At 46.0% G+C, this 24,666-nt stretch overlaps 1 protein-coding gene across 1 annotated transcript in view; it reads right to left on the reverse strand.

Annotated features, from left to right (window-relative positions):
- Window positions 1–23,872, reverse strand: part of LOC126203774 (uncharacterized) — a 185,808-nt gene extending 161,936 nt beyond the window's left edge. Inside the window, exon 1 of the mRNA XM_049938142.1 lies at window positions 23,762–23,872. The gene's annotated coding sequence lies outside the window, so the exon portion shown is untranslated. The remainder of the gene's footprint in view (window positions 1–23,761) is intronic.
- Between the last annotated feature and the right edge of the window lie 794 nt (window positions 23,873–24,666).

The raw sequence follows: 24,666 nt of genomic DNA on the forward strand, positions 1-24,666 counted from the left end.
CAAGGTAGACGCCGAGATACTTCACTCCCGGCGACCATGGGATAAATCGGTCAGCTATTTTTAGTCTGTCGTTCAGAACTGGTTTCCTCCGTGTGAATAGAACGGCTGCCGTCTTCGTCGGGTTGATGGTTATCTTATTTTGCAGCGCCCAGCGTTCCATTACAGCAAGTTGCCGTTGCATCCTAGCGATTAGCTGGTCCAAGTGTCGTCCAGTTGTCAGAAAGGCCGTATCGTCCGCATAAAAACTCGCCGTAGCAAGGGGGACTGTTGGGATGCCATTTATATATAAGTTGAAAAGCAGAGGCGAAATGACAGAGCCCTGCGGAATTCCTGCGGAGATCAGTTTCATTTCGGAGTTTTTGTCGTCGACTCGGACATACAGTTTCCTGTCCTGCAGAAAGCTGTCTATGAGTCTAATGTAACAATTCGCAATAGTGGTAGTGCGATGCATTTTGACGATAAGGTTGGGCCGCCACACCTTATCGTAAGCTTTTTCGATGTCAAGGAAGACACCAATCGTGAAGTGCTGCTTGTTGTATCCGTCTTGTATCCGTTCGGTGATCCGCAGAAGTTGAAGTTCGGCAGATAACTTGTCCTTGAAACCGAATTGTTCGGGTCGTATAACATCATGCGCTGTAAGCGTGTCATGGAGCCTCTTCAACAGCACTCTCTCGAGCACCTTGCCAAGGGTCGGCAAGATGAGCTAATTGGCCGGTAACTGTTGGGTTCTGCTGGGTCTTTACCTGGCTTGGGTATTGGAACTACTCGAGCAGTCTTCCATAACGTAGGAAAATATCCCTGCAGAAGACAGCTGTTGAGCATTCGGGTAAGGAGCACAGTTGGCTTCCTGGGCAACTGTTTCAAATCGATGTTGCTTATGGAGTCGTTGCCCGGCGCATTATTCCGAGTCTTCCGGATAATTTTACGGATCTCTGCTGGTGTGGTGAGTTGTGGGTGGCTCTGCACAGGCGCAGTACGAAAAGCAGTCCATTTTGCTGTAACGACGGCTTCCTGTTCTTGCAGGCGGACGTCGTTCACGGGGGCCGCTGGTGTGGACATCTGTTCTTGGTAAGTCGTAGCATACAGCTCCACCTGGGCGAGTTCGTCATAGAGGAGGCCATCTGGTCCTCTGATGGCTCGTTTAGGTGGCCGCTGGTGTCGTATGTTCTTGACTACCTGCCATTCGTTCTTGGTTCGAAGTAAGAATTCATCCATCTTATCTTCCCAGACCTGCTGTCGCCACTCTGCTACTCTCCTGTGCAGTTCTCGTGTTAAGACGTGTGTTTCTCGTCGATCGATCGGGTTTCTATAGCGGAGCCAACGTCGCCTGCTCCTGTTTCTCTGTGTCTTCAGTTCTTGGAGTAGAGGCGGGAACTCGTCGAAAGCTACTACAGGGTAGACCGTGTGAGTAGTTGCCCTCCGTTTGGCTACCTTTATCATCTGCGTCAAAGTTTGTACCGCGATGTCGATGGCTTCCGGTGTTGAAACGTCCTGCGTCGGGCAGATATTGTTGTCAAGATATGTCCGAAGGTGACCCCAATTCAGAGTTTGTGAGGTTGGGGGCGGAAGGTTGGCCGTTGCGTTTTCCACTATGCTGATAACAGGTCGGTGGTCAGACGAAAGATCGTCGACAGTGCGGAGCTGGAGGTTCGTCTCGATATTTTTGATGATAAGCAATATCTAGGACGTCTGCTTCTTGCCGATCAACGTAAGGAATTCGTGTGGGCTCTCGTGGGCCACGGACTGTGATGCCCAGTTCTTCTTCCATGGCAATCAAAGTTCGTCCACGAGGGTTCGTACGCCGGGAATTCCACGCGACGTGCTTGCTGTTAAGGTCACCTCCTAGGAAGATTTTGTCAAAATTGGTGAAGATACTCCTTAGGTCGTCTGGCACCAGGTTTTTACCGGGGCTGTTGTACGCCGCAATGAAAGTGATGTTGCCTGCCGCCGATCGAACCGTTACTGCTGTTGCCTCCAGTTGTTGGAGGTGTCGTAGCGTTTCATGATGGTGCCGCAGTTCCCTTTTAAGCAGAACTGCGGTCCTTCCACCTCGTTGGCCTTGTCTGTCCGTTCTATAGACATACATGTTACGAAATCAGAGCTCAGTTGTTGGACGAAGGTGCGTCTCCGATACAAGTGCGATGTCGATTTTGTGACGGTGTAAAAATTCAGTGAATTCTGTTTTCTTGTCTTTCATTCCGTTGGCGTTCCATATACAGATTTTCAGGTTTCTCGTGGTCCCAGGGCGATCCATCTTAAGGTGTTCCAAAGGCCTTCAATATACTTGCGATTAAAGAAAGTATCCCCACTAGTTGTTGCTGCACGGCGGTGAGAAGTTTGGCGACATCAGAGAGCGCTGGAGCTATAGATTCCATCAAATGAGCTGGTGAGACATAGGTTTCCGGTTCCGGTCGGCGTAGTGATGCTGCGTGGGCGTATGAATAATGCTGGCGGTGCTGTCGAGGTGGAAGTGCTTCAGGAGGAGGCTGTGTTACTGGCTGCCGTGTCGCCGCCGGCTGTTCTTGTGGCGTTTGCTGACGGTGGGGCGGAGGGTGTGGCGTCAGGTTGGAGTTCCGTATTACACGAGTCCTCCGTTGAGAGGGCTGTGGGGAAGACAGTTGTGTGTATTTCCTGAGAAGTTCCTGGTATTTCTGGCAACCACGCCATGTGGCAGGATGGTCCTTTTCACAGTTAGCACATTTCGGCGGAGCCCCTCGGGGATGAGTACATGCTGAAGATCGGTGTTGCCCTCCACATCGAACGCAGCGAGCAGGCAAGCTGCAATAATTAGCCGTATGTTCGAATCGCTGGCAGTGGCGACATTGAACAGGTCCTTCTTGTCTGTTGTAGGTTTCAATAACGACTTTAGTATATAGAAGGTATTTGATGTCGTAAATCTTGTAGTTTTCCTTTTGGGCTGGCAACGTGACACAGTAAGCATCTTGAGGTCGTAATTCCTTCGTGTGGTCGTCTCGATTTTTAAACTGGTGGACGTTGATGACAGGGAAACCCTTCTCTATCAGAGCGGCTTACAGTTCTTCCTCCGTAACTTCGGCAGGTAGACGTTTGACAACCACTTTGAGGTCCTTGTCCTCTGCGGCCTGATGTGTAAAAAAGTGGATGTCATTCGACACAAAGAAATTGATGGCCCGCCGTTGGTCTTCATAGGAGTCAAAGTGATATTTGATCCTGTCTCGTTGGTAGATGGCCTTAAGACTGCCGTCAATATTCGCTTTCAGCGCCTTGTTGAGTTCCATGTAGTTCTTGGTATGGTAAGTAGTGACGGGCGGGACTTTGCGTAATAAGTTCCTGCCAGAGCCATCTGTCCCCTCTTTATCCTCTTCGAGATTGACATCACTCGTCTGGTCCATACGTTCTGGAGCATCCGTATTATCTTCTGTCGCAATAGCCGCATAACGGTTGGAAGTTTTCAGTTCTTCTGGACGTTGTCGCTTCCGAGAGCTGTTCTGCTTAGGAGAAGCGTTGAGTCGTTTTCTTTGGCGAACTAGTGTAAAATCGCCCTCTCCGTCGGTGGGCTGCATGGTCCAAACTTCTTCAGAGGAGACTCCCTCCATTTCGTCGTCGTCTACTGGAGGAGAAAATTGTTCCACGTCGTCTACTTGTTCTTCAGGCTGTGAAGTAGGAACTGTACTAGTGCGGTTGTCGTATACTTCCTGACTTTGCAGAATCATGTATTTCACGTCTTAGTTCCCGTTGTTACCGATCGTTCTGTGTTAGCTGATGTCGCTCGTCATAGGGGTTTGGCGTACGTTGTCCTCCGCTCTGCATTCGCATAGCGCTCGTCGTGGTCCTGTCCTCATTATCTTGCCTGTCAGAATCCGTTGTCGTTGCAGGGGTCGTCGCCGTTGGATCCGTCCTGTGGGGAGCGGCCGCCGGGACGGCCGGCGGGACAGGCCCCACCGACCGGCCAGCGGCCGGCCCCGGCGCGACCCAGCCGGCTGGCTCAGACGCGCGCGTTCCGTTGTTCGCACTCATCGGCACCGCGCGCTCAACTGACCGAGCTGATAGCGCATGCTGCTGCAAACGTCGTCGAACTGTTCGTGCAGATGGTTGTTGTCTTGAAAACGTCCCCATCTGTTGACTCAGGGATCGAGACATGGCTGCACGATCCGTTACAGCCATCTACATCTACATCTACATCTACATCTACATTTATACTCCGCAAGCCACCCAACGGTGTGTGGCGAAGGGCACTTTACGTGCCACTGTCATTAACTCCCTTTCCTGTTCCAGTCGCGTATGGTTCGCGGGAAGAACGACTGTCTGAAAGCCTCCGTGCGCGCTCGAATCTCTCTAATTTTACATTCGTGATCTCCTCGGGAGGTATAAGTAGGGGGAAGCAATATATTCGATATCTCATCCAGAAAAGCACCCTCTCGAAACCTGGCGAGCAAGCTACACCGCGATGCAGAGCGCCTCTCTTGCAGAGTCTGCCACTTGAGTTTATTAAACATCTCCGTAACGCTATCACGGTTACCAAATAACCCTGTGACGAAACGCGCCGCTCTTCTTTGGATCTTCTCTATCTCCTCCGTCAACGCGATCTGGTACGGATCCCACACTGATGAGCAATACTCAAGTATAGGTCGAACGAGTGTTTTGTAAGCCACCTCCTTTGTTGATGGACTACATTTTCTAAGCACTCTCCCAATGAATCTCAACCTGGTACCCGCCTTACCAACAATTAATTTTATATGATCATTCCACTTCAAATCGTTCCGCACGCATACTCCCAGATATTTTACAGAAGTAACTGCTACCAGTGTTTGTTCAGCTATCATATAATTATACATGCGGATAAGATGCCTGTCATCTCGACTGCTAGTGATACGAGACCGTTGGGATCGAGCGCGGCGTTCCGTATTACCCTCCTGAACCCACCGATTCCGTATTCTGCTAACAGTCATTGGATCTCGACCAACGCGAGCAGCAATGTCGCGATACGATAAACTGCAATCGCGATAGGCTACAATCCGACCTTTATCAAAGTCGGAAACGTGATGGTACTCATTTCTCCTCCTTACACGAGGCATCAGAACAAGGTTTCAGCAGGCAACGCCGGTCAACTGCTGTTTGTGTATGAGAAATCGGTTGCAAACTTTCCTCGTGTCAGCACGTTGTAGGTGTCGCCACCGGCGCCAACCTTGTGTGAATGCTCTGAAAAGCTAATCATTTGCATATCACAGTGTGGTGTCACCGCCAGACACCACACTTGCTAGGTGGTAGCTTAAATCGGCCGCGGTCCATTAGTACATGTCGGACCCGCGTGTCGCCACTGTCAGGATCGCAGACCGAGCGCCACCACAAGGCAGGTCTCGAGAGACGTACTAGCACTCGCCCCAGTTGTACGACGACGTTGCTAGCGACTACACTGACGAAGCCTTTCTCTCATTTGCCGAGAGACAGTTAGAATAGCCTTCAGCTAAGTTACTGGCTACGGCCTAGCAAGGCGCCATTAACCATTTGTAACGTTGCATGTACCTCAAAATAGAGTCTCACTTGTATCATCCAGTAGGCTGTATACCAAAGGACAATATAAAAGTTAAATGTTCTAGTAGCTACGTTCTTTTCTTTATCACATTCATTACGAATCCTGTTCCAGACTCACGCCAGTCGGCGTGAGTTGACGCGTGCCCTTTCGGCTACCCGTCTCTGTGGACTGGCTGCCTTGTCAGCCCACTACACACAGCATCTTCTTCCTGTCGGTTAAATTTCGCGTGTGTATCAGGTCATCTTCATGGTGTAGCAATTTTAATGGCCAGTAGTGTACTTTATTCGCAACACAACATGCAGACATTTTACCCTTATACCACTGAACGTATCTGCAAAATTATGTCATTGTACGATACATAGTCCAGGGGATACGAAGTCATAAACATTAAGACGAGTGAAAAACTAGCTTTTGCTTAAAACGGAGAGGAAATTACCAGGACTGTGCTGTGTAATTAGAGCACTTAGTGACTTCTAATAAAATGTAAACATAATTTCAAACCTTTTCTAAACTTTTTTCTCGACTGCACACTTAACATTAAATGTTTAACAAATTAACTCTTTCTAAAGTAGTCAGGCGTTTGGAGCCGTTTTATTCGTGTGAGTTCGACTGTTTAAAGAATCGGGGGTAAGGGGCTGACTTGTTTCTTTTAAGAGATTAATCTGTTTGGGTCAAATGGCTCTGAGCACTATGGGACTTAACACCTGAGGTCATCAGTCCCCTAGAACTTAGAACTACTTAAACCTAACTAACCTGAGGACATCACACACATCCATGCCCGAGGCAGGATTTGAACATGCGACCGTAGCGGTCACGCGGTTCCAGACTGTAGCGCCTAGAACCGCTAGGCCACACCAGCCGGCGATTAATCTGTATTACAGAGATGCGGCATGTGAGGTCGCTGTATTCAGTGTAGGCCCCACGGCAGAAATTTGAAGTCCCTATCTCGAAAAGCCTGCGAATAAGGGGTCAGGAGCATCGGAAAGGTAGCACGTTCGAGATGGGAGCTCGATCGCAGCACAATGGTAGTCGCATTCATAACAAGGAAGCGGCGTGGCCGCGGCGGGCCGGCTCCGGAGGCGGAGGCGGTGGCGGCCGCTGCTATAGTTAGCAGCCCGGCGGCGCGCCTGCGGGCGCCAAGAAAAATAGAAGCGCTCCTGTGGCGGCGGCGGCGGCGGCGGCGGCGGCGGCGTACTCCGGCCCGGCTGAGTCAGCCCACCCTGTGCACACGTAAATCTTGAGTAACGACCCCACCCAGCAGCTGTCATCCACCGTGCCAATTTCCGTACAAGTACCGGCTCCTGCGTGGTGTTACCAAACAAGCCGGCCGCTGAGTGAACAGTTCGCAGTCAGCTTCCACACCGACGATGACGTGTTGAGGGAAAACCACCCTTGTGCGACACAAGTTACTTCATTCATACACGTCCTGGAAATACACTACTTTGCCTCGGACGAAGACGTACCGCAGGATAGAATCATGGTTCCGTAGGCAACAGCAAACTTTTTCCCTGAAAGCTTCGACGGTATTGTCTCTCAGTGGAATAAACGTATTACCAGCGGTAGCTGTTACTTCTGAAATAATAAACAGTTGACTTACTTTTTCCAATACCCTCGCCTTCACATCACTGCCTCTATTATTTTTATTCAGGTATTTCACATCCAAAAAACCATTCCGCGGCCCGTCTTACATTCGTTTATCCACGTACATGAGAGGTTCTATGAAGCTTCCTTGGGCGTACTCCACGTTAGTTTTATTTCTGTAGAATATTCACCATGCAGTGTGACGTATTAGATTACACTGAGGTGACAAAAGTCGTCGGATACGTCCTAAGAAGCCAACCTCGGGGAAGATCAGTTTGGATTCCGTAGAAATGTTGGAACACGTGAGGCAATACTGACCCTACGGCTTATCTTAGAAGCTAGATTAAGAAAAGGCAAACCTACGTTTCTAGTATTTGTAGACTTAATGAAAGCTTTTGACAATGTTGACTGGAATACTCTCTTTCAAATTCTGAAGGTGGCAGGGGTAAAATATATGGAGCGAAAGGCTATTTACAATTTGTACAGAAACAAGATGTCAGTTATAAGAGTCGAGGGACATGAAAGGGAAGCAGTGGTTGGGAAGGGAGTGAGACAGGATTGTAGCCCCTCCCCGATGTTATTCAATCTGTATATTGAGCAAGCAGTGAAGGAAACAAAAGAAAAATTCGGAGTAGGTATTAAAATCCATGGATAAGAAATAAAAAACTTTGGTGTTCGCCGATGACATTGTAATTCTGTCAGAGACAGCAAAGGACTTGGAAGAGCAGTTGAACGGAACGGACAGTGTCTTGCAAGGAGGATATAAGATGAACATCAACAAAAGCAAAACGGGGATAATGGAATGTAGTCGAATTAAGTCGGGTGATGCTCAGGGAATTAGATTAGGAAATGAGACACTTAAAGTAATAGAGGAGTTTTGCCCTGGGGAGCAAAATAACTGTTGATGGTCGAAGTAGAGAGGGTATAATACACTCCTGGAAATTGAAATAAGAACACCGTGAATTCATTGTCCCAGGAAGGGGAAACTTTATTGACACATTCCTGGGGTCAGATACATCACATGATCACACTGACAGAACCACAGGCACATAGACACAGGCAACAGAGCATGCACAATGTCGGCACTAGCACAGTGTATATCCACCTTTCGCAGCAATGCAGGCTGCTATTCTCCCATGGAGACGATCGTAGAGATGCTGGATGTAGACCTGTGGAACGGCTTGCCATGCCATTTCCACCTGGCGCCTCAGTTGGACCAGCGTTCGTGCTGGACGTGCAGACCGCGTGAGACGACGCTTCATCCAGTCCCAAACATGCTCAATGGGGGACAGATCCGGAGATCTTGCTGGCCAGGGTAGTTGACTTACACCTTCTAGAGCACGTTGGGTGGCACGGGATACATGCGGACGTGCATTGTCCTGTTGGAACAGCAAGTTCCCTTGCCGGTCTAGGAATGGTAGAACGATGGGTTCGATGACGGTTTGGATGTACCGTGCACTATTCAGTGTCCCCTCGACGATCACCAGTGGTGTACGGCCAGTGTAGGAGATCGCTCCCCACACCATGATGCCGGGTGTTGGCCCTGTGTGCCTCGGTCGTATGCAGTCCTGATTGTGGCGCTCACCTGCACGGCGCAAAACACGCATACGACCATCATTGGCACCAAGGCAGAAGCGACTCTCATCGCTGAAGACGACACGTCTCCATTCGTCCCTCCATTCACGCCTGTCGCGACACCACTGGAGGCGGGCTGCACGATGTTGGGGCGTGAGCGGAAGACGGCCTAACGGTGTGCGGAACCGTAGCCCAGCTTCATGGAGACGGTTGCGAATGGTCCTCGCCGATACCCCAGGAGCAACAGTGTCCCTAATTTGCTGGGAAGTGGCGGTGCGGTCCTCTACGGCACTGCGTAGGATCCTACGGTCTTGGCGTGCATCCGTGCGTCGCTGCGGTCCGGTCCCAGGTCGACGGGCACGTGCACCTTCCGCCGACCACTGGCGACAACATCGATGTACTGTGGAGACCTCACGCCCCACGTGTTGAGCAATTCGGCGGTACGTCCACCCGGCCTCCCGCATGCCCACTATACGCCCTCGCTCAAAGTCCGTCAACTGCACATACGGTTCACGTCCACGCTGTCGCGGCATGCTACCAGTGTTAAAGACTGCGATGGAGCTCCGTATGCCACGGCAAACTGGCTGACACTGACGGCGGCGGTGCACAAATGCTGCGCAGCTAGCGCAATTCGACGGCCAACACCGCGGTTCCTAGTGTGTCCGCTGTGCCGTGCGTGTGATCATTGCTTGTACAGCCATCTCGCAGTGTCCGGAGCAAGTATGGTGGGTCTGACACACCGGTGTCAATGTGTTCTTTTTTCCATTTCCAGGAGTGTATGTAGACTGACAATGGCAAGGAAAGCGTTTCTGAAGAAGAGAAATTTGTTAACATCGAGTATAGATTTAAGTGTCAAGAAGTCGTTTCTGAAATTATTTCTATGGAGTGTAGCCATGTATGGAAGTGGAAACATGGACGATAAATAGTTTGGACAAGAAGAGAATAGAAGCTTTCGAAATTTGGTGCTACAGAAGAATGCTGAAGGTTAGATGGGTAGATCACATAACTAATGAGGAGGTACTGAATAGGATTGGGGAGAAGAGTAGTTTGTGGCACAACTTGACTAGAAGAAGGGATCGGTTGGTAGGACATGTTCTGAGGCATCAAGTGATCACCAATTTGGTATTGGAGGGCAGCGTGAAGGGTAAAAATCGTATAGGGAGACCAAGACATGAATACACTAAGCAGATTCAGAAGGATGTATGCTGCAGTAAGTACTGGGAGATGAAGCAGCTTGCACAGGATAGAGTAGTATCGAGAGCTGCATCAAACCAGTGTCAGGACTGAAGACCACAACAACAACAACGCCCTAATATCGTGTCAGGCTTCCTTTTGCCCGGCGAGGTGCAGCAGCTCGACTTGACATGGACTCAATTAGTTGTTTTTTGGGAATATGAATAGAGCAAGTAATGGACTCCCTGCCGTGTTCTGTGTCGTCCCGCAACATTAATGCAGTAACCAACCAGGGAATTGCCTTTCCATGGGCTACTGGTAACACCACAACTCAAACGGCTGTGTTTGGAGTAGTGACTAGAAAGCGCTGAGGGCTGGTGAATGACGTCGCACTGTGTTCAGAGATGAATCTCTGTTCTGCAATACCCAGGAGTATCATAGTTGGCGAGGATGATGGCGACCAGTAGAGAGGTCCTATTCTTCCAATGTTTTCGAGAGGCACAGCGGTGTTACTCTTGGCTCCATAGTATGGGGAGTGATCGCGTATGACATCAGTTCACGTGCGGTACTGATTGAGGAGAATCTGACAGTCGCCGACATCCTGTGTCTTCATGTGTCACCTCTAGTTGTGTACACCTTCATGATGCCGTTTTTCAACAGATTAATGCTCGTCAGCACACGAAAAATACGTATGGATTGCCTGGGTGGTATTGAGATTCTCCTGTGGTCAGCATTATCCCTAGATCCGTTCGCGATGTAATATGTGTGGGACCAGTTCGGACATATATCAAGGACCAGTTACAACAGTTGATGGTCAGTCCTGCACAGGAATGGAGACATTGGCTTTATGACATCCTTCCCAATCGAATCAGTGCTTCCATCCAGACCAGGGAGCCAGCAACTCCGTACAGATAAGTGGGTTCATACTGCCAAGTTACTGTGAATTTGAATCGATTTTGTAATCACTGCAATAATATCACATAACCCCTCAAACAGTGAAGTTTCATTTCGGACCTACTTGCCTTTTGGGCGCTTTACTTTTTCTCTCAGGTGGTGTATTTTAGAATGCTAGGAAGTTGAGATCGCAAACATTTACCTTAAACGAAAGAGATAGTATGGAGATACAGTAAGAAACGAAAGAAATGTGGAAAAGTGGTGTAACTGTAGAGCAGTATCCGAACAACTGTGAAAGAAATGATGGGCCTCACCTGGTCATCTGGCACTCATCGCACAGGATTTGAAGAGACAGGTGAAGAATGAATTCTTGCAGTACGTCTTTTCACAAGGATCACATACTTCCGGAGCGGAAAAAAAATTGGAACTGATGCCGAAGTGACGAAAGCAGTGCAAACCAATGGCTTAATGGATTGGCGGCAGCCGACTTCGAAATGAGAATTCTGAAGCTCGTGGACAGATATGACAAAGGAAAATAATGGAGAGGATTTGTAGACTGTTTTGTAAGTGGCTTGTTTGTCGTTAGTAAAATAAACTGCTTCAATTTATTAAAGCCAAACGTCGTTATTTTCTTGTACATTAAAAGTGTTCCTTGGCGTTTTTTTCCCTTCTGCAATGATTAAGAATTTTCTAGTTCTTTGGCGATAGTCTCTCTAGCTGCCATCATTGGATTTTTACATGAAGCAGAAAAAAGATGACATGGCGTTAATGCAGCATTGTGGTGCCACGGTCGAAAGTGTTGCCAGTCAGCGACGAGTTCCTCTTAAGGAGCTGGTTACAAGAATTTTTGAGATTACGACAATCCTTCACAAAACCCCTAGGAATTTCCGAGAGGAAGGGCCAGTCATTTCTTCGAGGGTGCGAACTTTGCACTAGTGCTGAAGATAAAAATTTTGGGCAATTAATATGAAAATGACATTTCATACAAAACATACGTTAAGAATTATTTTCTGTTTCCGTTTATTACTGCTTAGTTAACAGTTACTAATTAGCTTGTTGGAAGAAAAGTTAATTCATGCTCTCTATAGATTAACAACAGTGAAAACAAGTCTCCCTTACATCCTGTTACTGAAAACATTGCGTCATACAGTACACCATGTCGACTACACAGCCGTACGTCTCGTTATATTAACCAACAAAATTTCATTAATTATAGCGTAGTTTACGTAGTAGTCCAGTTTTAATCGCTAAGTATCATGGAAACTGACACCTGTGTTACGGATCAGCATCAGGCAGTGTGCTCAAAAGATTCGAAGCTATGCAGTACAAAGCCTTGCATATACTCACTGGGGCGTTCATGTCAACCCCAACCAACCACCGTTAAAATTGCGACGAATATTCTTCTGCAAGAAATTCCTCCTCTTGCGTCTTGAGGAAAAAATCTGGGAATTAACATCCCACTGTGGCTGCGGAAGGTACTGGATAAATAAGCAACTTCCACCGGCACGGCTGGATATATGAGGTGCGACAATAAAGTATTGCAAGATGTGGCAACCCTGCAGGCTTGAGTAGGTACAATATCTTTGACCTTGGTCTATAAGCTGCTTCTAGTCCAAGCGGCACATCGATGCAACTGCTCAGTCGTAAGTTGTGCTGTAATAAGTTAACACGTGTTTGTGTCTCTCATCACTGAAATGGAACTGCATGATACTGTGCAATGGTATGCCATTTCTTTTTGGTTAAATAGGGTGAAATGCGACAACTTATGGTAAGCTTCAGAAGGCTTTTGGAGAGGAGGTTACGTCAAGAGCTCAAATTTTTCGTTGGCATAAAATGTTTAGTGAAAGCAGAGCGAATGTTGAAGATGAAGTCCGCAGTGAACGACCGTCAACCTTCTTTGCTTCTTTGATTGCAAGGGAGGTGTTCATAAAGAGTGGGTGCCTCCTGAACAAACAGTTAACCAATATTACTACAAAGAAATTTTAGAAAGACTTCGTAAAAGAGTTCTTTGTGTCCATGCCAATATTGCTGATAATTGGATTCTGCATCACGATAATGCGCCATCCCATACTGGTCTCTCAGTACAGCAATTTTTAACCTGAAAACAAATTTCAGTACTACCACAGCCACCTTATTCACCACATATCGCTCCGTGCGACTTTTTTCTATTTCCAAGAGTCAAATCGGCGGTCAAGGGACACCATTTTCAAACACCACAAGATATCCAAAAAGCTGTGACGAGGGTCTTGGAGGATATTACAGAAGTGGAGTTCCAGAAATGTTAGCATAAATGGCAGAAGCGTTGGAAAAAAGTGTGTGCAATCAGAAGGGAACTATTTTGAAGGAGAATACACTAAACTTGACTAAAATGGCAAGCAACATTTTTTTTCACATCAGTCTCATTACTTTATTGTCGCACCTCGTATGAAAGTGCAGACATTAACGCACCAGGTGTGCAAAAGCCCTCTTCTACCGCAAAGATTCAACTAACGCAACAGCTGTGGAATTTCTGTCTCACTACCGCGATGCGTGCGTGGTGTATACAGATGTGCCCAAGTCTAGTGAAGGGGATGGTAGTGGTTTTTGGTTACCGCGGAGCAAACAAGGACATACAAGATGGATCTTCACTCCACAGTTGCTCTAGGCGAGCTGAATGCCGCTCTGAAAGCCCTACTATTCGCACAGAGGTCCGCAGCAGACCCAATAGTTATGATCTCTGATAGTATGTCAGCTCTACAACTAATTAGAAACCATTAGTTGTACCAACTCCACAGTTGCAGCAATTGTCGATGTTATGTTTCGTGTGCAGAGGAACTGTCGCAGCATCGTGATGGTATGGATGAAAGACCACTTTGGGATATCTGGAATTTAATAAGTAGACTCCCTAGCAAAGCAGGCATATCTGGATGGACTAAGTAAATATGAGAAACTGCCTCTCACAAATACAATACCTATACTCAGAAAGCGATTGTCATCGGACTAACAAGAGAAATGGTCGCGTACATTTAAAATCGAAGGCAGTCACTACGCACTAGTTCGCCCGGAGATTCCAAGAATACCGTGGTATAATAAAGCAGAAACATCAACGAACCTCACGACAATTATAACACGTCTGAAATTTAGTCAATGAAAGTTCAACAAACACCTCTGTCGCCTCATCCTATGCGCCACCCGTCTATGTGTTTGCGGAGAGCAAGAAAAACCGAACCATATATTTCCACAGTGTCCCCGGAAAACTCACCAAATACATGTCCTTGCTTGTAATCTTCGGTCTCTCGCTCATAAGTTCCCAAGCAGCCTCTAAACCTTGTTAGCATCCAACAATGTACCAGCGTGTAAGCTACCGTGCTAGTTCGTCAACAGTGCTAACATCAAGGTATAGCTCCTTGCGCTGCTAATCTAATGCTCCTGTACTTAGAATGCAAGAGGAAGACCGAAACTCAATTAACTGACTATATCTCTACGTGCTACTCTACAAAATATGGAACGCTCAACTTACAAATGTATGTCACTATGTACCTCTTATGTATACCCGTTTGAATACGTATGTAACTATACGTGCGTCTGTAACACACAACTCTGGTTCATATACACTGTTCTCCTATTCTGTCTAAATGGTACTAATACACCTGCACAGATATTCAGTTCTCTATCCGAAAGTTGTGGAGCAATTCTCACAGGAGATACGAAGGACATTTTATTGTTAATTTAGATATATAGTCATTAGCGTTGGTCATTTGTTAATCCTATGTTACATCGTCCCATGATACGAGGGTGCATGGGCAAGTTTCGAATGCCAGTAAATTGTGTCTAACGATGTCAACCTTGGATAGGAGTTTAAAGTTTGCCTACCTTTGGATATTCAGCTTAATTATCTTGAGCTATTTACCCACCAAGTGCGCTCTACATCTACATGGATACTCTGTAAATCACATTTAAGTGCCTGACAGAGGGTTCATCGAACCATCTTCACAATTCTCTATTATTGCAATAACGTATAGCACGCGGAAAGAACGACCACCTATATCTTTCCGTACGAGCTCTGTTTTCCCTTAATTTATCGTGGTGACCGTTTCTTCCTATGTAGGTCGGTGTCAACAAAACATTTTCGCATTCGGAGGAGAAAGTTGGTGATTGCAGTTTCGTGAGAACATTCCGTCGCAACGAAAAACGCCTTTCTTTTAATTATGTCCAGCCCAAATCCTGTATCATTTCTGTGACAGTCTCTCCCATATTTCGCGATAATGTAAAACGTGCTGCCCTTCTTTGAACTTTTTCGATTTACTCCGTCAGTCCTATCTGGTAAGGATCCCACACGGTGCAGCCGTATTCTAAAAGAGGACGGACAAGTGTAGTGTAGGCAGTCTCCTTAGTAGATCTGTTACATTTTCTAAGTGGCCCGCCAATAAAACGCAGTCTTTGGTTAGCCTTCCCCACAACATTATCTATGTGTTCCTTCCAATTTAAATTGTTCGTAATTGTAATACCTACGTATTTAGTTGAATGTACGGCTTTTAGATTAGACTGATTTATCGTGTAACTGAAGTTTAACGAATTCCTTTTAGCACTCATGTGGATGACCTCACACTTTTCGTCATTTAGGGTCAACTGCTAATTTTCGCAACATTCAGATATCTTTTCTAAATCTTTTTGCTATTTTGTTTGATATTCTGATGACTATTTTAGTCGACAAACGACAGCGTCATCTGCAAACAACCTCAGACAGCTGCTGAGATTGTCTCCCAAATCGTTTGTATAGATAAGGAACAGCAAAGGGCCTATAACACTACCTTGGGGAACGCCAGAAATCACTTCTGTTTTACTCGATGACTTTCCGTCAATTACTACGAACTGTGACCTCTCTTACAGGAAATCACAAATCCAGTCATATAACTGAGACGATAATCCATAAGCCTGCAATTTCACTACAAGCCGCTTGTGTGGTACAGTGTCAAAAGCCTTCCAGAAATCCAGAAATACGGAATCGATCTTAAATCCCTTGTCAACGGCACTCAGCACTTCATGCGAATAAAGAGCTAGTTGTGTTTCACAGGAACTATGTTTTCTAAACCCATGTTGACTGTGTGTCAATAGACAATTTTCTTCATAATGTTTGAGCATAATGTATGTTCCAAAATCCTGCTGCATATCGACGTTAGCGATATGGGCCTTTAATTTAGTGGATTACTCCTACTACATTTCTTGAATATTGGTGTGATCTGTACAACTTTCCAGTCTTTGGGTACTGATCTTTCGTCGAGCAAGCGGTTATATATGATTGTTAAGTATGGAGTCAATGAATCAGCATACTCCGAAAGGAACCTAATTGGTATACAGACTGGACCAGAAGACTTGCTTTTATTAAGTGATTTAAGTTGCATCACTACTCCCAGGATATTTGCTTCTACGTTACTCATGTTGGCAGCTGCTCTCGATTCGAATTCTGGAATATTTACTTCGTATTCTTTTGTGAAGGCATTTCGGAATGCTGTGTTTAGTAACTCTGCTTTGGCAGCACTGTCTTCGATAGTATCTACATTGCTATCGCGCAGAGAAGGCACTGATTGTTTCTTGCGCTAACATACTAAACATACGAAGAGAATCACTTTGGATCTTCTGACAAGTTTGGAGACAAAGTTTCGTTGTGGAAACTGTTATAAGCATCTCGCATTGAAGTCCGCGCTAAACTTCGAGCTTCTGTAAAAGATCGCCAATGTTGCGGATTTTGCGTCTATTTAAATTTAACATATTTGTTTCGTTGTTTCTGCAACAGTGTTCTAACCCGTTTTGTGTGCTAAGGAGGATCAGCCCAGTCGTTTGTTAATTTATTTGCTATAAAATGGTTCAAATGGCTCTGAGCACTATGGGACTCAACATCTGAGGTCATCAGTCCCCTAGAACTTAGAACTACTTAAACCTAACTAACCTAAGGACATCACACACATCCATGCCCGAGGCAGGATTCGAACCTGCGATCGCAGCGGTCGCGCGGTTCCAGACTGTAGCGCCTAGAACCGCTCGGCCACTCAGGCCGGCATTTGCTATAAATCTCTCAATTGCTGCCGATACCACTTCTTTGAATTCAAGCCACATCTGGTCTACACTTATTTTATTAATTTGGAATGAGTGGAGATTGTCTCTCATTCTTGCTTTTGCTTGACAGTTGTTAGCTACTGGAAGGCAGGTTAGATAAACACCCTTTCGTGCGCTCGCCGCAAATTTACTGAGATCTGATAACCGTAGCTCCACTGCATTACAGTTGCAGCGTTTGCTGGATTCGAAGACCCTTGACTTGGTATCAGGTTTTGTATGCGCCCACTATACCCCATGAAAGTTATTTCGCGTTCCGACGACGTTGATAATTCATTCTGTTGCTATATCCCAAGTGGCTCTGTCCTGTGCAAGCTGCTTCATCTCCCAGTATGTACTGCGGCCTACATCCTTCTGAATCTGCTTAGTGTATTCATCTCTTGGTCTCCCTCTACGATTTTTACCCTCCACGCTGCCCTCCAATACTAAATTTGTGATCCCTTGATGCCTCAGAACATGTCCTACCAACCGATCCCTTCTTCTAGTCAAGTTGTGCCGCAAACTCCTCTTCTCCCCAATTCTATTCAATACCTCCTCATTAGTTATATGATCTTCAGCATTCTTCTGTAGCACCAAATTTCGAAAGCTTCTATTCTCTTCTTGTCCGAACTATTTATCGTCCATGTTTCACTTCCATACATGGCTACACTGCATACAAATACTTTCAGAAACGACTTCCTGACATTTAAATCTATACTCAACGTTAACAAATTTCTCTTCTTCAGAAACGCTTTCCTTGCCATTGTCAGTCTACATTTTACATCCTCTCTTCTTCGACCATCATCAGGTAGTTTGCTCCCCAAATAGCAAAACTCCTTTGCTACTTTAAGTGTCTCATTTCCTAATCTAATACCCTCAGCATCACCCGATTTAATTCAACCACATTCCTACAGCTAACTAGTATGAAATCAATATATTAACAGTTTACGTCATTACGGCCAGTAATTCGACAAATATGGACGTTCAAAGTCGATACTTTCTCACTAGTGTGCTCAAAAGGCATAGTCACGTAAGCAAAGGTTCAATCAAAGTAAAATAAGTCCGACCATCCACTGCCAGAATAAAATCTCGTAAAACTAAAAATGGGTCAGAAATGTAGCACTGTGGGCAATGTCGCCTACTATGATACTGCCAGTGTAAAATAAAGAAAAACGGCCAAGTGTGATACCGTATTTGGTATTATTATGAAAAAATAAAAAAATTCTTCTCCTTCTGCAGCTTTCCTGCAGTAGTGAAGCGTGGGGCATTACTGGTATCTACATCCCCCAACCCCCTCCCTCTTTATTCCCTTTGTTGAGCGATTAGAATAGCTGGCAGTTCCTACAACCCACTCAAGCACACCTTTTAATCAGGTTTTTGCTTCCTTGCTTGCCTGTTCCGACATTAATTTACTGACATTCCGCGTAATCAAACGAGCCTGTTTGTGAAAAACTTTCCCTGCTCTTGTCGTGCGCAAATACTTCAGTACAATGCTGTATGATAAAGAACGCTCCTAAGTCCGCACGTCGGCAGGTGACGGAAACGACCGGAGTCGATGCGCTACACTTTCTAACAGAGCAGTGTTCTGTTGGGTGGTTCACGGTAAGGGAGCTGGTCGGTGAACACTAGGGGAAATCTGGAAAAATTTGTCAGCTTTCTAAATAGTGTAGAATAAGAGCTGTAAGCCCTTGTGATGTTTACCATCTTTTAACAGATCTTTTGGGAACACTTAGATATATGAACCACATGTTTTGGTCTCACACCTTTTTCTTAATTGCATTTCGTGTTACGACAGAAATAAAGCATGTTAATTATTTTATGTACAGCATACAGACACATATATAGAAATAAAAACTAAGTAGGAGCTTGATTTTTTTTCTGGGAGTTCTTTACACTATTATGTTTACAGTAGACTTTTAAAAAGATGTTGCTCAAATTTTTTAATAATGATTATAAAAATATCGGTAATTATAGTTTTAATCTAAAAGGTCTTTAATTTTCAAATGTCAGTCGTAATAGTAGCCTATTTTTTAATTAAGTATGTTTTAAGAGAGTATACAAAATTTCAGCCTTCTGTATTTTATAGTTTTTAACCCACGTGTTCCAGAACGTCAATAAAGTGAACATCCGGGAAATTCAAATGAGAGCTTGCTTGTTTGATGGCTTCCAACACTGATTTCTCTGCTTCGATGAGTTGCCAGGGGTCAACGTCAGTTAAAATTCTTCGCGCATTTAGTCCAACAGGCACTCCCAGTCTACATCTACACCTACATCTACATTTATACTCCGCAAACCACCCAACGGTGTGTGGCGGAGAGCACTTTACCTGCTACTGTCATTACCTCCCTTTCCTGTTACAGTCGCGTATGGTTCGCGGGAAGAACGACTGTCGGAAAGCCTCCGAGCGCGCTCCAATCTCTCTAATTTTACATTCGTGATCTCCTCGGGAGGTATAAGTAGGGGGAAGCAATAAATTCGATACCTCATCCAGAAACGTACCCTTTCGAAACCTGGACAGCAAGCTACACCGCGATGCAGAGCGCCTCTCTTGCAGAGTCTGCCACTTGAGTTTGCTAAACATCTCCGTAACGCTGTCACGCTTACCAAATAACCCTGTGACGAAACGCACCGCTCTTCTTTGGATCTTCTCTATCTCCTCCGCCAACCCGACCTGGTACAGATCCCACACTGATGAGCAATACTCAAATATAGGTCGAACGAGTGTTTTGTAAGCCACCTCCTTTGTTGATGGACTACATTTTCTAAGGACTCTCCCAATGAATCTCAACCTTGTGCCCGCCTTACCAACAATTAATTTTATATGATCATTCCACTTCAGATCGTTCCGCATGGATACTCCCAGATATTTTACAGAAGTAACTGCTACCAGTGTTTGTTCCTTTATCATATTATCATAAAACTTCTCTGTATACTACAGCATCATCCGGGAAAAGTCGCATGGAGCTCCCGACACTATCTACTAGGTCATTTATATATATTGTGAAAAGCAATGGTCCCATAACAATCCCTTGTGGCACGAAAGAGGTTACTTTAACGTCCGTAGACGTCTCTCCATTGAGAACAACATGTTGTGTTCTGTTTGCTAAAAACTCTTCAATCCAGCCACACAGCTGGTCTGATATTCAGTAGGCTCTTACTTTCTTTATCAGGCGACAGTGCGGAACTGTATCGAACGCCTTCCGGAAGTCAAGGAAAATGGCATCTACCTGGGAGCCTGTATCTAATATTTTCTGGGTCTCACGAACAAATAAAGCGAGTTGGGTCTCACACGATCGCTGTTTCCGGAATCCATGTTGATTCCTACAGAGTAGATTCTGGGTTTCCAGAAACGACATGATACGCGAGCAAAAAACATGTTCTAAAATTCTACAACAGATCGATGTCAGAGATATAGGGCTATAGTTTTGCGCATCTGCTCGACGACCCTTCTTGAAAACTGGGACTACCTGTGCTCTTTTCCAATCATTTGGAACCTTCCGTTCCTCTAGAAACTAGCGGTACACGGCTATTAGGAGCGGGGCAAGTTCTTTCGCATACTCTGTGCAGAACCGAATTGGTATCCCGTCAGTCATCTGTTGAGTGATTTCAGTTGCTTTTCTTTTCCTTGGACACTTATTTCGATGTCAGCCATCTTTTCGTTCGTGCGAAGATTTAGAGGAGGAACTGCGGTGCGGTCTTCCTCTGTGAAACAGCTTTGGAAAAAGGTGTTTAGTATTTCAGCTTTACGCGTGTCATCCTCTGTTTCAATGCCATCATCATCCCGGAGTGTCTGGATATGCTGTTTCGAGCCACTTACTGATTTAACGTAAGACCAGAACTTCCTAGCATTTTCTGTCAAATCGGTTAATTCGATAACCTTAAACCTTGACACTGCACCACCACTGAAGCGTAGCACAGCATCCACCACACCTATTTTCAAAGTATTTAGTCCAACCAGAACAGTTTTTGGTATCAGTTCCCGTATACAGTTGTTAAAATTTTCATCTGGGTTTTGAGCTCTACAGTGTGTAATTACTTGTCTAATAATCTAGAGGACTTAGAAATTAGGGACTAAAAAGCCGTAAAAACATACAAGTGAGAATAAAATTCTGTTTTTGACAGAGCTGTCTGTGTGACATTGGGGCGTCGTCATGTGTGCAGACACTTTTAAATTCCTCTAGTTTTGGGGATTTGTTCGGTACAGTTTCCTCGAAGAAAACTTTTTCTTATGTGGAGAAGTACAGAGAATTTTTAAGACAAAAATTTAAAAATTCGATTTTTTTATACTTTTTCACATACTAGTCCTCTTAAATGAAATGCGGTCCTTGACAAGACTGCTGCCGTCGTTGATTTAAGCATTTGAGTCCAATCATATGCAAGTGTTTCTTTGCTTACAATACACTAAGTGTCCTGTACCATCAGTAAGACAACGGGCCACTAACATGACCCTCCCAAGCGTGTTGGCACTTGTATTCTGTCTCTTCCTCGCAGGCGTTGTTCCTTCTCGCCTCTGTCTGCGAGGTCCCTGCCACTTGCAATCAAATCTATAGCACCATCATAGACAAGAATACCGTGAACTGGGAAGGATATTGAGCTGTCAGAGATCAAAATAGCCCCCAATTCCATCAGTGTCTGATGAAGTCGATGCCAAGACACTTCTCACTTCATCAGTGCGGAAGGGACTCTACACGCTCCTAAGAAGCTGTCTCTAGCCCAGATGCTCTTGTATTTCTCTCGTTTGAAGTAAAATGCTGAAGGGTACACTGTCGGCATCAACCAGCCCATTTCCAACAGAGGGACGAGGTTACCAGTTGTAAAAGTAATGGCCGGGTCATCTCAAGCGATTGTCGTTGCCACCATTCTTGATCACGATATACAGGGTGGTCCATTGATAGTGACCGGGCCAAATATTTCACGAAATAAGCATCAAACGAAAAAACTACAAAGAATGAAACTCGTCTAGCTTGAAGGGGGAAACCAGATGGCGCTATGGTTGGACCGCTAGATGGCGCTGCCATACATCAACTGTGTTTTCTTAAATAGGAACCCTTATATTTTATTACATATTCGTGTAGTACGTAAAGAAATATGAATGTTCTAGTTGGACCACTTTTTTCGCTTTGTGACAGATGGAATTGTAATAGTCTTAAACGTCTAAGTACGTGGTATCACGTAACATTCCGCCAGTGCGGACGGTATTTGCTTCGTGATACATTACCCGTGTTAAAATAGACCGTTACCAATTGCGGAAAAGGTCGATATCGTGTTGATGTATGGCTATTGCGATCAAAATGCCCAACGGGCGTGTGCTATGTATGCTGCTCGGTATCCTGGACGACATCATCCAAGTGTCGGGACAGTTCGCCGGATAGTTACGTTATTTAAGGAAAAAGGAAGTGTTCAGCCACATGTGAAACATCAACCACGACCTGCAACAAATGATGATGCCCAAGTAGGTGTTTTAGCTGCTGTCGCGACTAATCCGCACATCAGTAGCAGACAAACTGCGCGAGAATCGGAAATCTCAAAAACGTCGGTGTTGAGAATGCTACATCAACATCGACTGCACCCGTACCATATTTCTATGCACCAGGAATATCATGGCGACGACTTTGAACGTCGTGTACAGTTCTGCCACTGGGCAAAAGAGAAATTACGGGACGATGACAGATGTTTTGCACGCGTTCTATTTAGCGACGAAGCGTCATTCACCAACAGCGGTAACGTAAACCGGCACAATATGCAATACTGGGTAACGGAAAATCCACGATGGCTGCGACAAGTGGAACATCAGCGACCTTGGCGGGTTAATGTACGGTGCGGGATTATGGGAGGAAGGATAATTGGCCCCCATTTTGTCGATGGCAGTCTAAATGGTGCAATGTATGCTGATTTCCTACGTAATGTTCTACCGATGTTACTACAAGATGTTTCACTACATGACAGAATGGCGATGTACTTCCAACACGATGGATTTCCGGCACATAGCTCGCGTGCGGTTGAAGCAGTATTGAATAGCATATTTCATGATGGGTGGATTGGTCGTCGAAGCACCATAACGCGGCCCGCACGTTCACCGGATCTGACGTCCCGGATTTCTTTCCATGGGGAAAGTTGAAGGATATTTGCCATCGTGATCCACCGACAACGCCTGACAGCATGCGTCAGTTCATTGTCAATGCATATACGAACATTATGGAAGGCGAACTACTCGCTGTTGAGAGAAATGTCGTTACACGTATCGCTAAATGCATTGAGGTTGACGGACATCATTTTGAGCACTTATTGCATTAATGTGGTATTTACAGCTAATGACGCTGTAACAGCATGCGTTCTCAGAAATTATAAGTTCACAAAGGTACATGTATCACATTGTAACAACCGAAATAAAATGTTCAAACGTACCTACGTTCTGTATTTTAATTTTAAAAAAACCTACCTGTTACCAACTGTTCATCTAAAATTGTGAGCCATGTGTTTGTGACTATTACAGCGCCATCTATCACAAAGCGAAAAAAGTTGTCCAACTAGAACATTCATATTTCGTTACGCACTGCACGAATATGTAATAAAAAATGTGGGTTCGTATTTTAAATAAACGCAGTTGATATCCGTTTGACCTACGGCAGTGCCATCTAGCGGGCCAACCGAAGCGCCATCTGGTTTGCCCCTTTAAACTAGACAAGTTTCGTTCTTTGTAGTTTTTTCGTTTGTCGCTTACTTCGTGAGATATTTGGCCCGGTCACGATCAATGGACCACCCTGTATAGAAAACAATGCAGTGCTTTAAACTCGTTTGTGACACCTGTTAGTAGGCCAAGATCATCGTTCATTTGCTTAATAACGTTCCCATTTACGAAGCTATCGTGCAGATTTGCACTAATACGAGAACCCCTCCTACTGTCAACTTTCTCAGAGAGTACAACTAGAGAGGCGGCAGCGGGCAATGGGTACTTACGGTTTATTGCGGATCTTGAGGTGGGGCGGCGCGCCCTTGCCGCGCGAGTGCCCCGGCGCAGGCAGCAGGCGCGCCCTGTCGCGGTACCAGGAGAAGCTGACTGCGCCGGAGGAGGAGAAGGAGGGGGAGGAAGGCGCCGACGCCGACGCCGACGTCCGGCGGGGCCGCCGGCCGTAGCCGGGCCGCTGGCGCTGGCGCTGGCGCTGGCCGGGCCGCTGGTGCTGCCGCCTGGCGGGCGCGCGGCACACCAGTCGCAGGCGGTCGCCCTCGCGCACGCTCACGGTGGCCGGCAGCGCCTGCAGCGACAGCCGCGGCCGCGAACCTGCAACGCGAAGCAGAGACGCTAGCGAGGTGCCGCGGCGGCGGAGCTATCACTCGCCAAGACAACAGCCACACCAGAAACGCTTTTAGTGATGCGGAGGCTAACACGACCAGCCACGCACGTTGGCTGACACAAACCAGTACTGCATTAACATGATGTCCGCCTCCGTAGCGCAGCGGTAGCGGTACCGCCTACCACGCAAGGGGGCCCGGGTTCGATTCCCGGCAGGGGACTGGGTGTTGTGTGTCCTTCATCATAATTTTCGTCATCACTGACACGCAAGTCGCCGAAGTGGCGTCAACTAGAAAGACTTGCAATACGGCCGAACCCCGAAGCGGATATCCCAGCCAATAGACGCCATACGATCATTTCATTTCGTCAACATGATCAGTCACATCGACTGGCAAGCTCTACTGCAGAGCGTTAAGTAATTGTTGTAGTAAACACTGGTATCTGGCTAAGTGTATAGATATTCGCAATATGTGAGAGTGGCGTTCGGTCGAACACAGAGTGCTGTGATTTGTGGGGAGATACAGATATTGGAATTGGTAGTTTGACTGCAAGTGGCAACCATGGGGATAAT

The sequence above is a fragment of the Schistocerca nitens genome, chromosome 9 (genome assembly GCF_023898315.1).
Source record: "Schistocerca nitens isolate TAMUIC-IGC-003100 chromosome 9, iqSchNite1.1, whole genome shotgun sequence".
NCBI lineage: Eukaryota > Metazoa > Arthropoda > Insecta > Orthoptera > Acrididae > Schistocerca > Schistocerca nitens.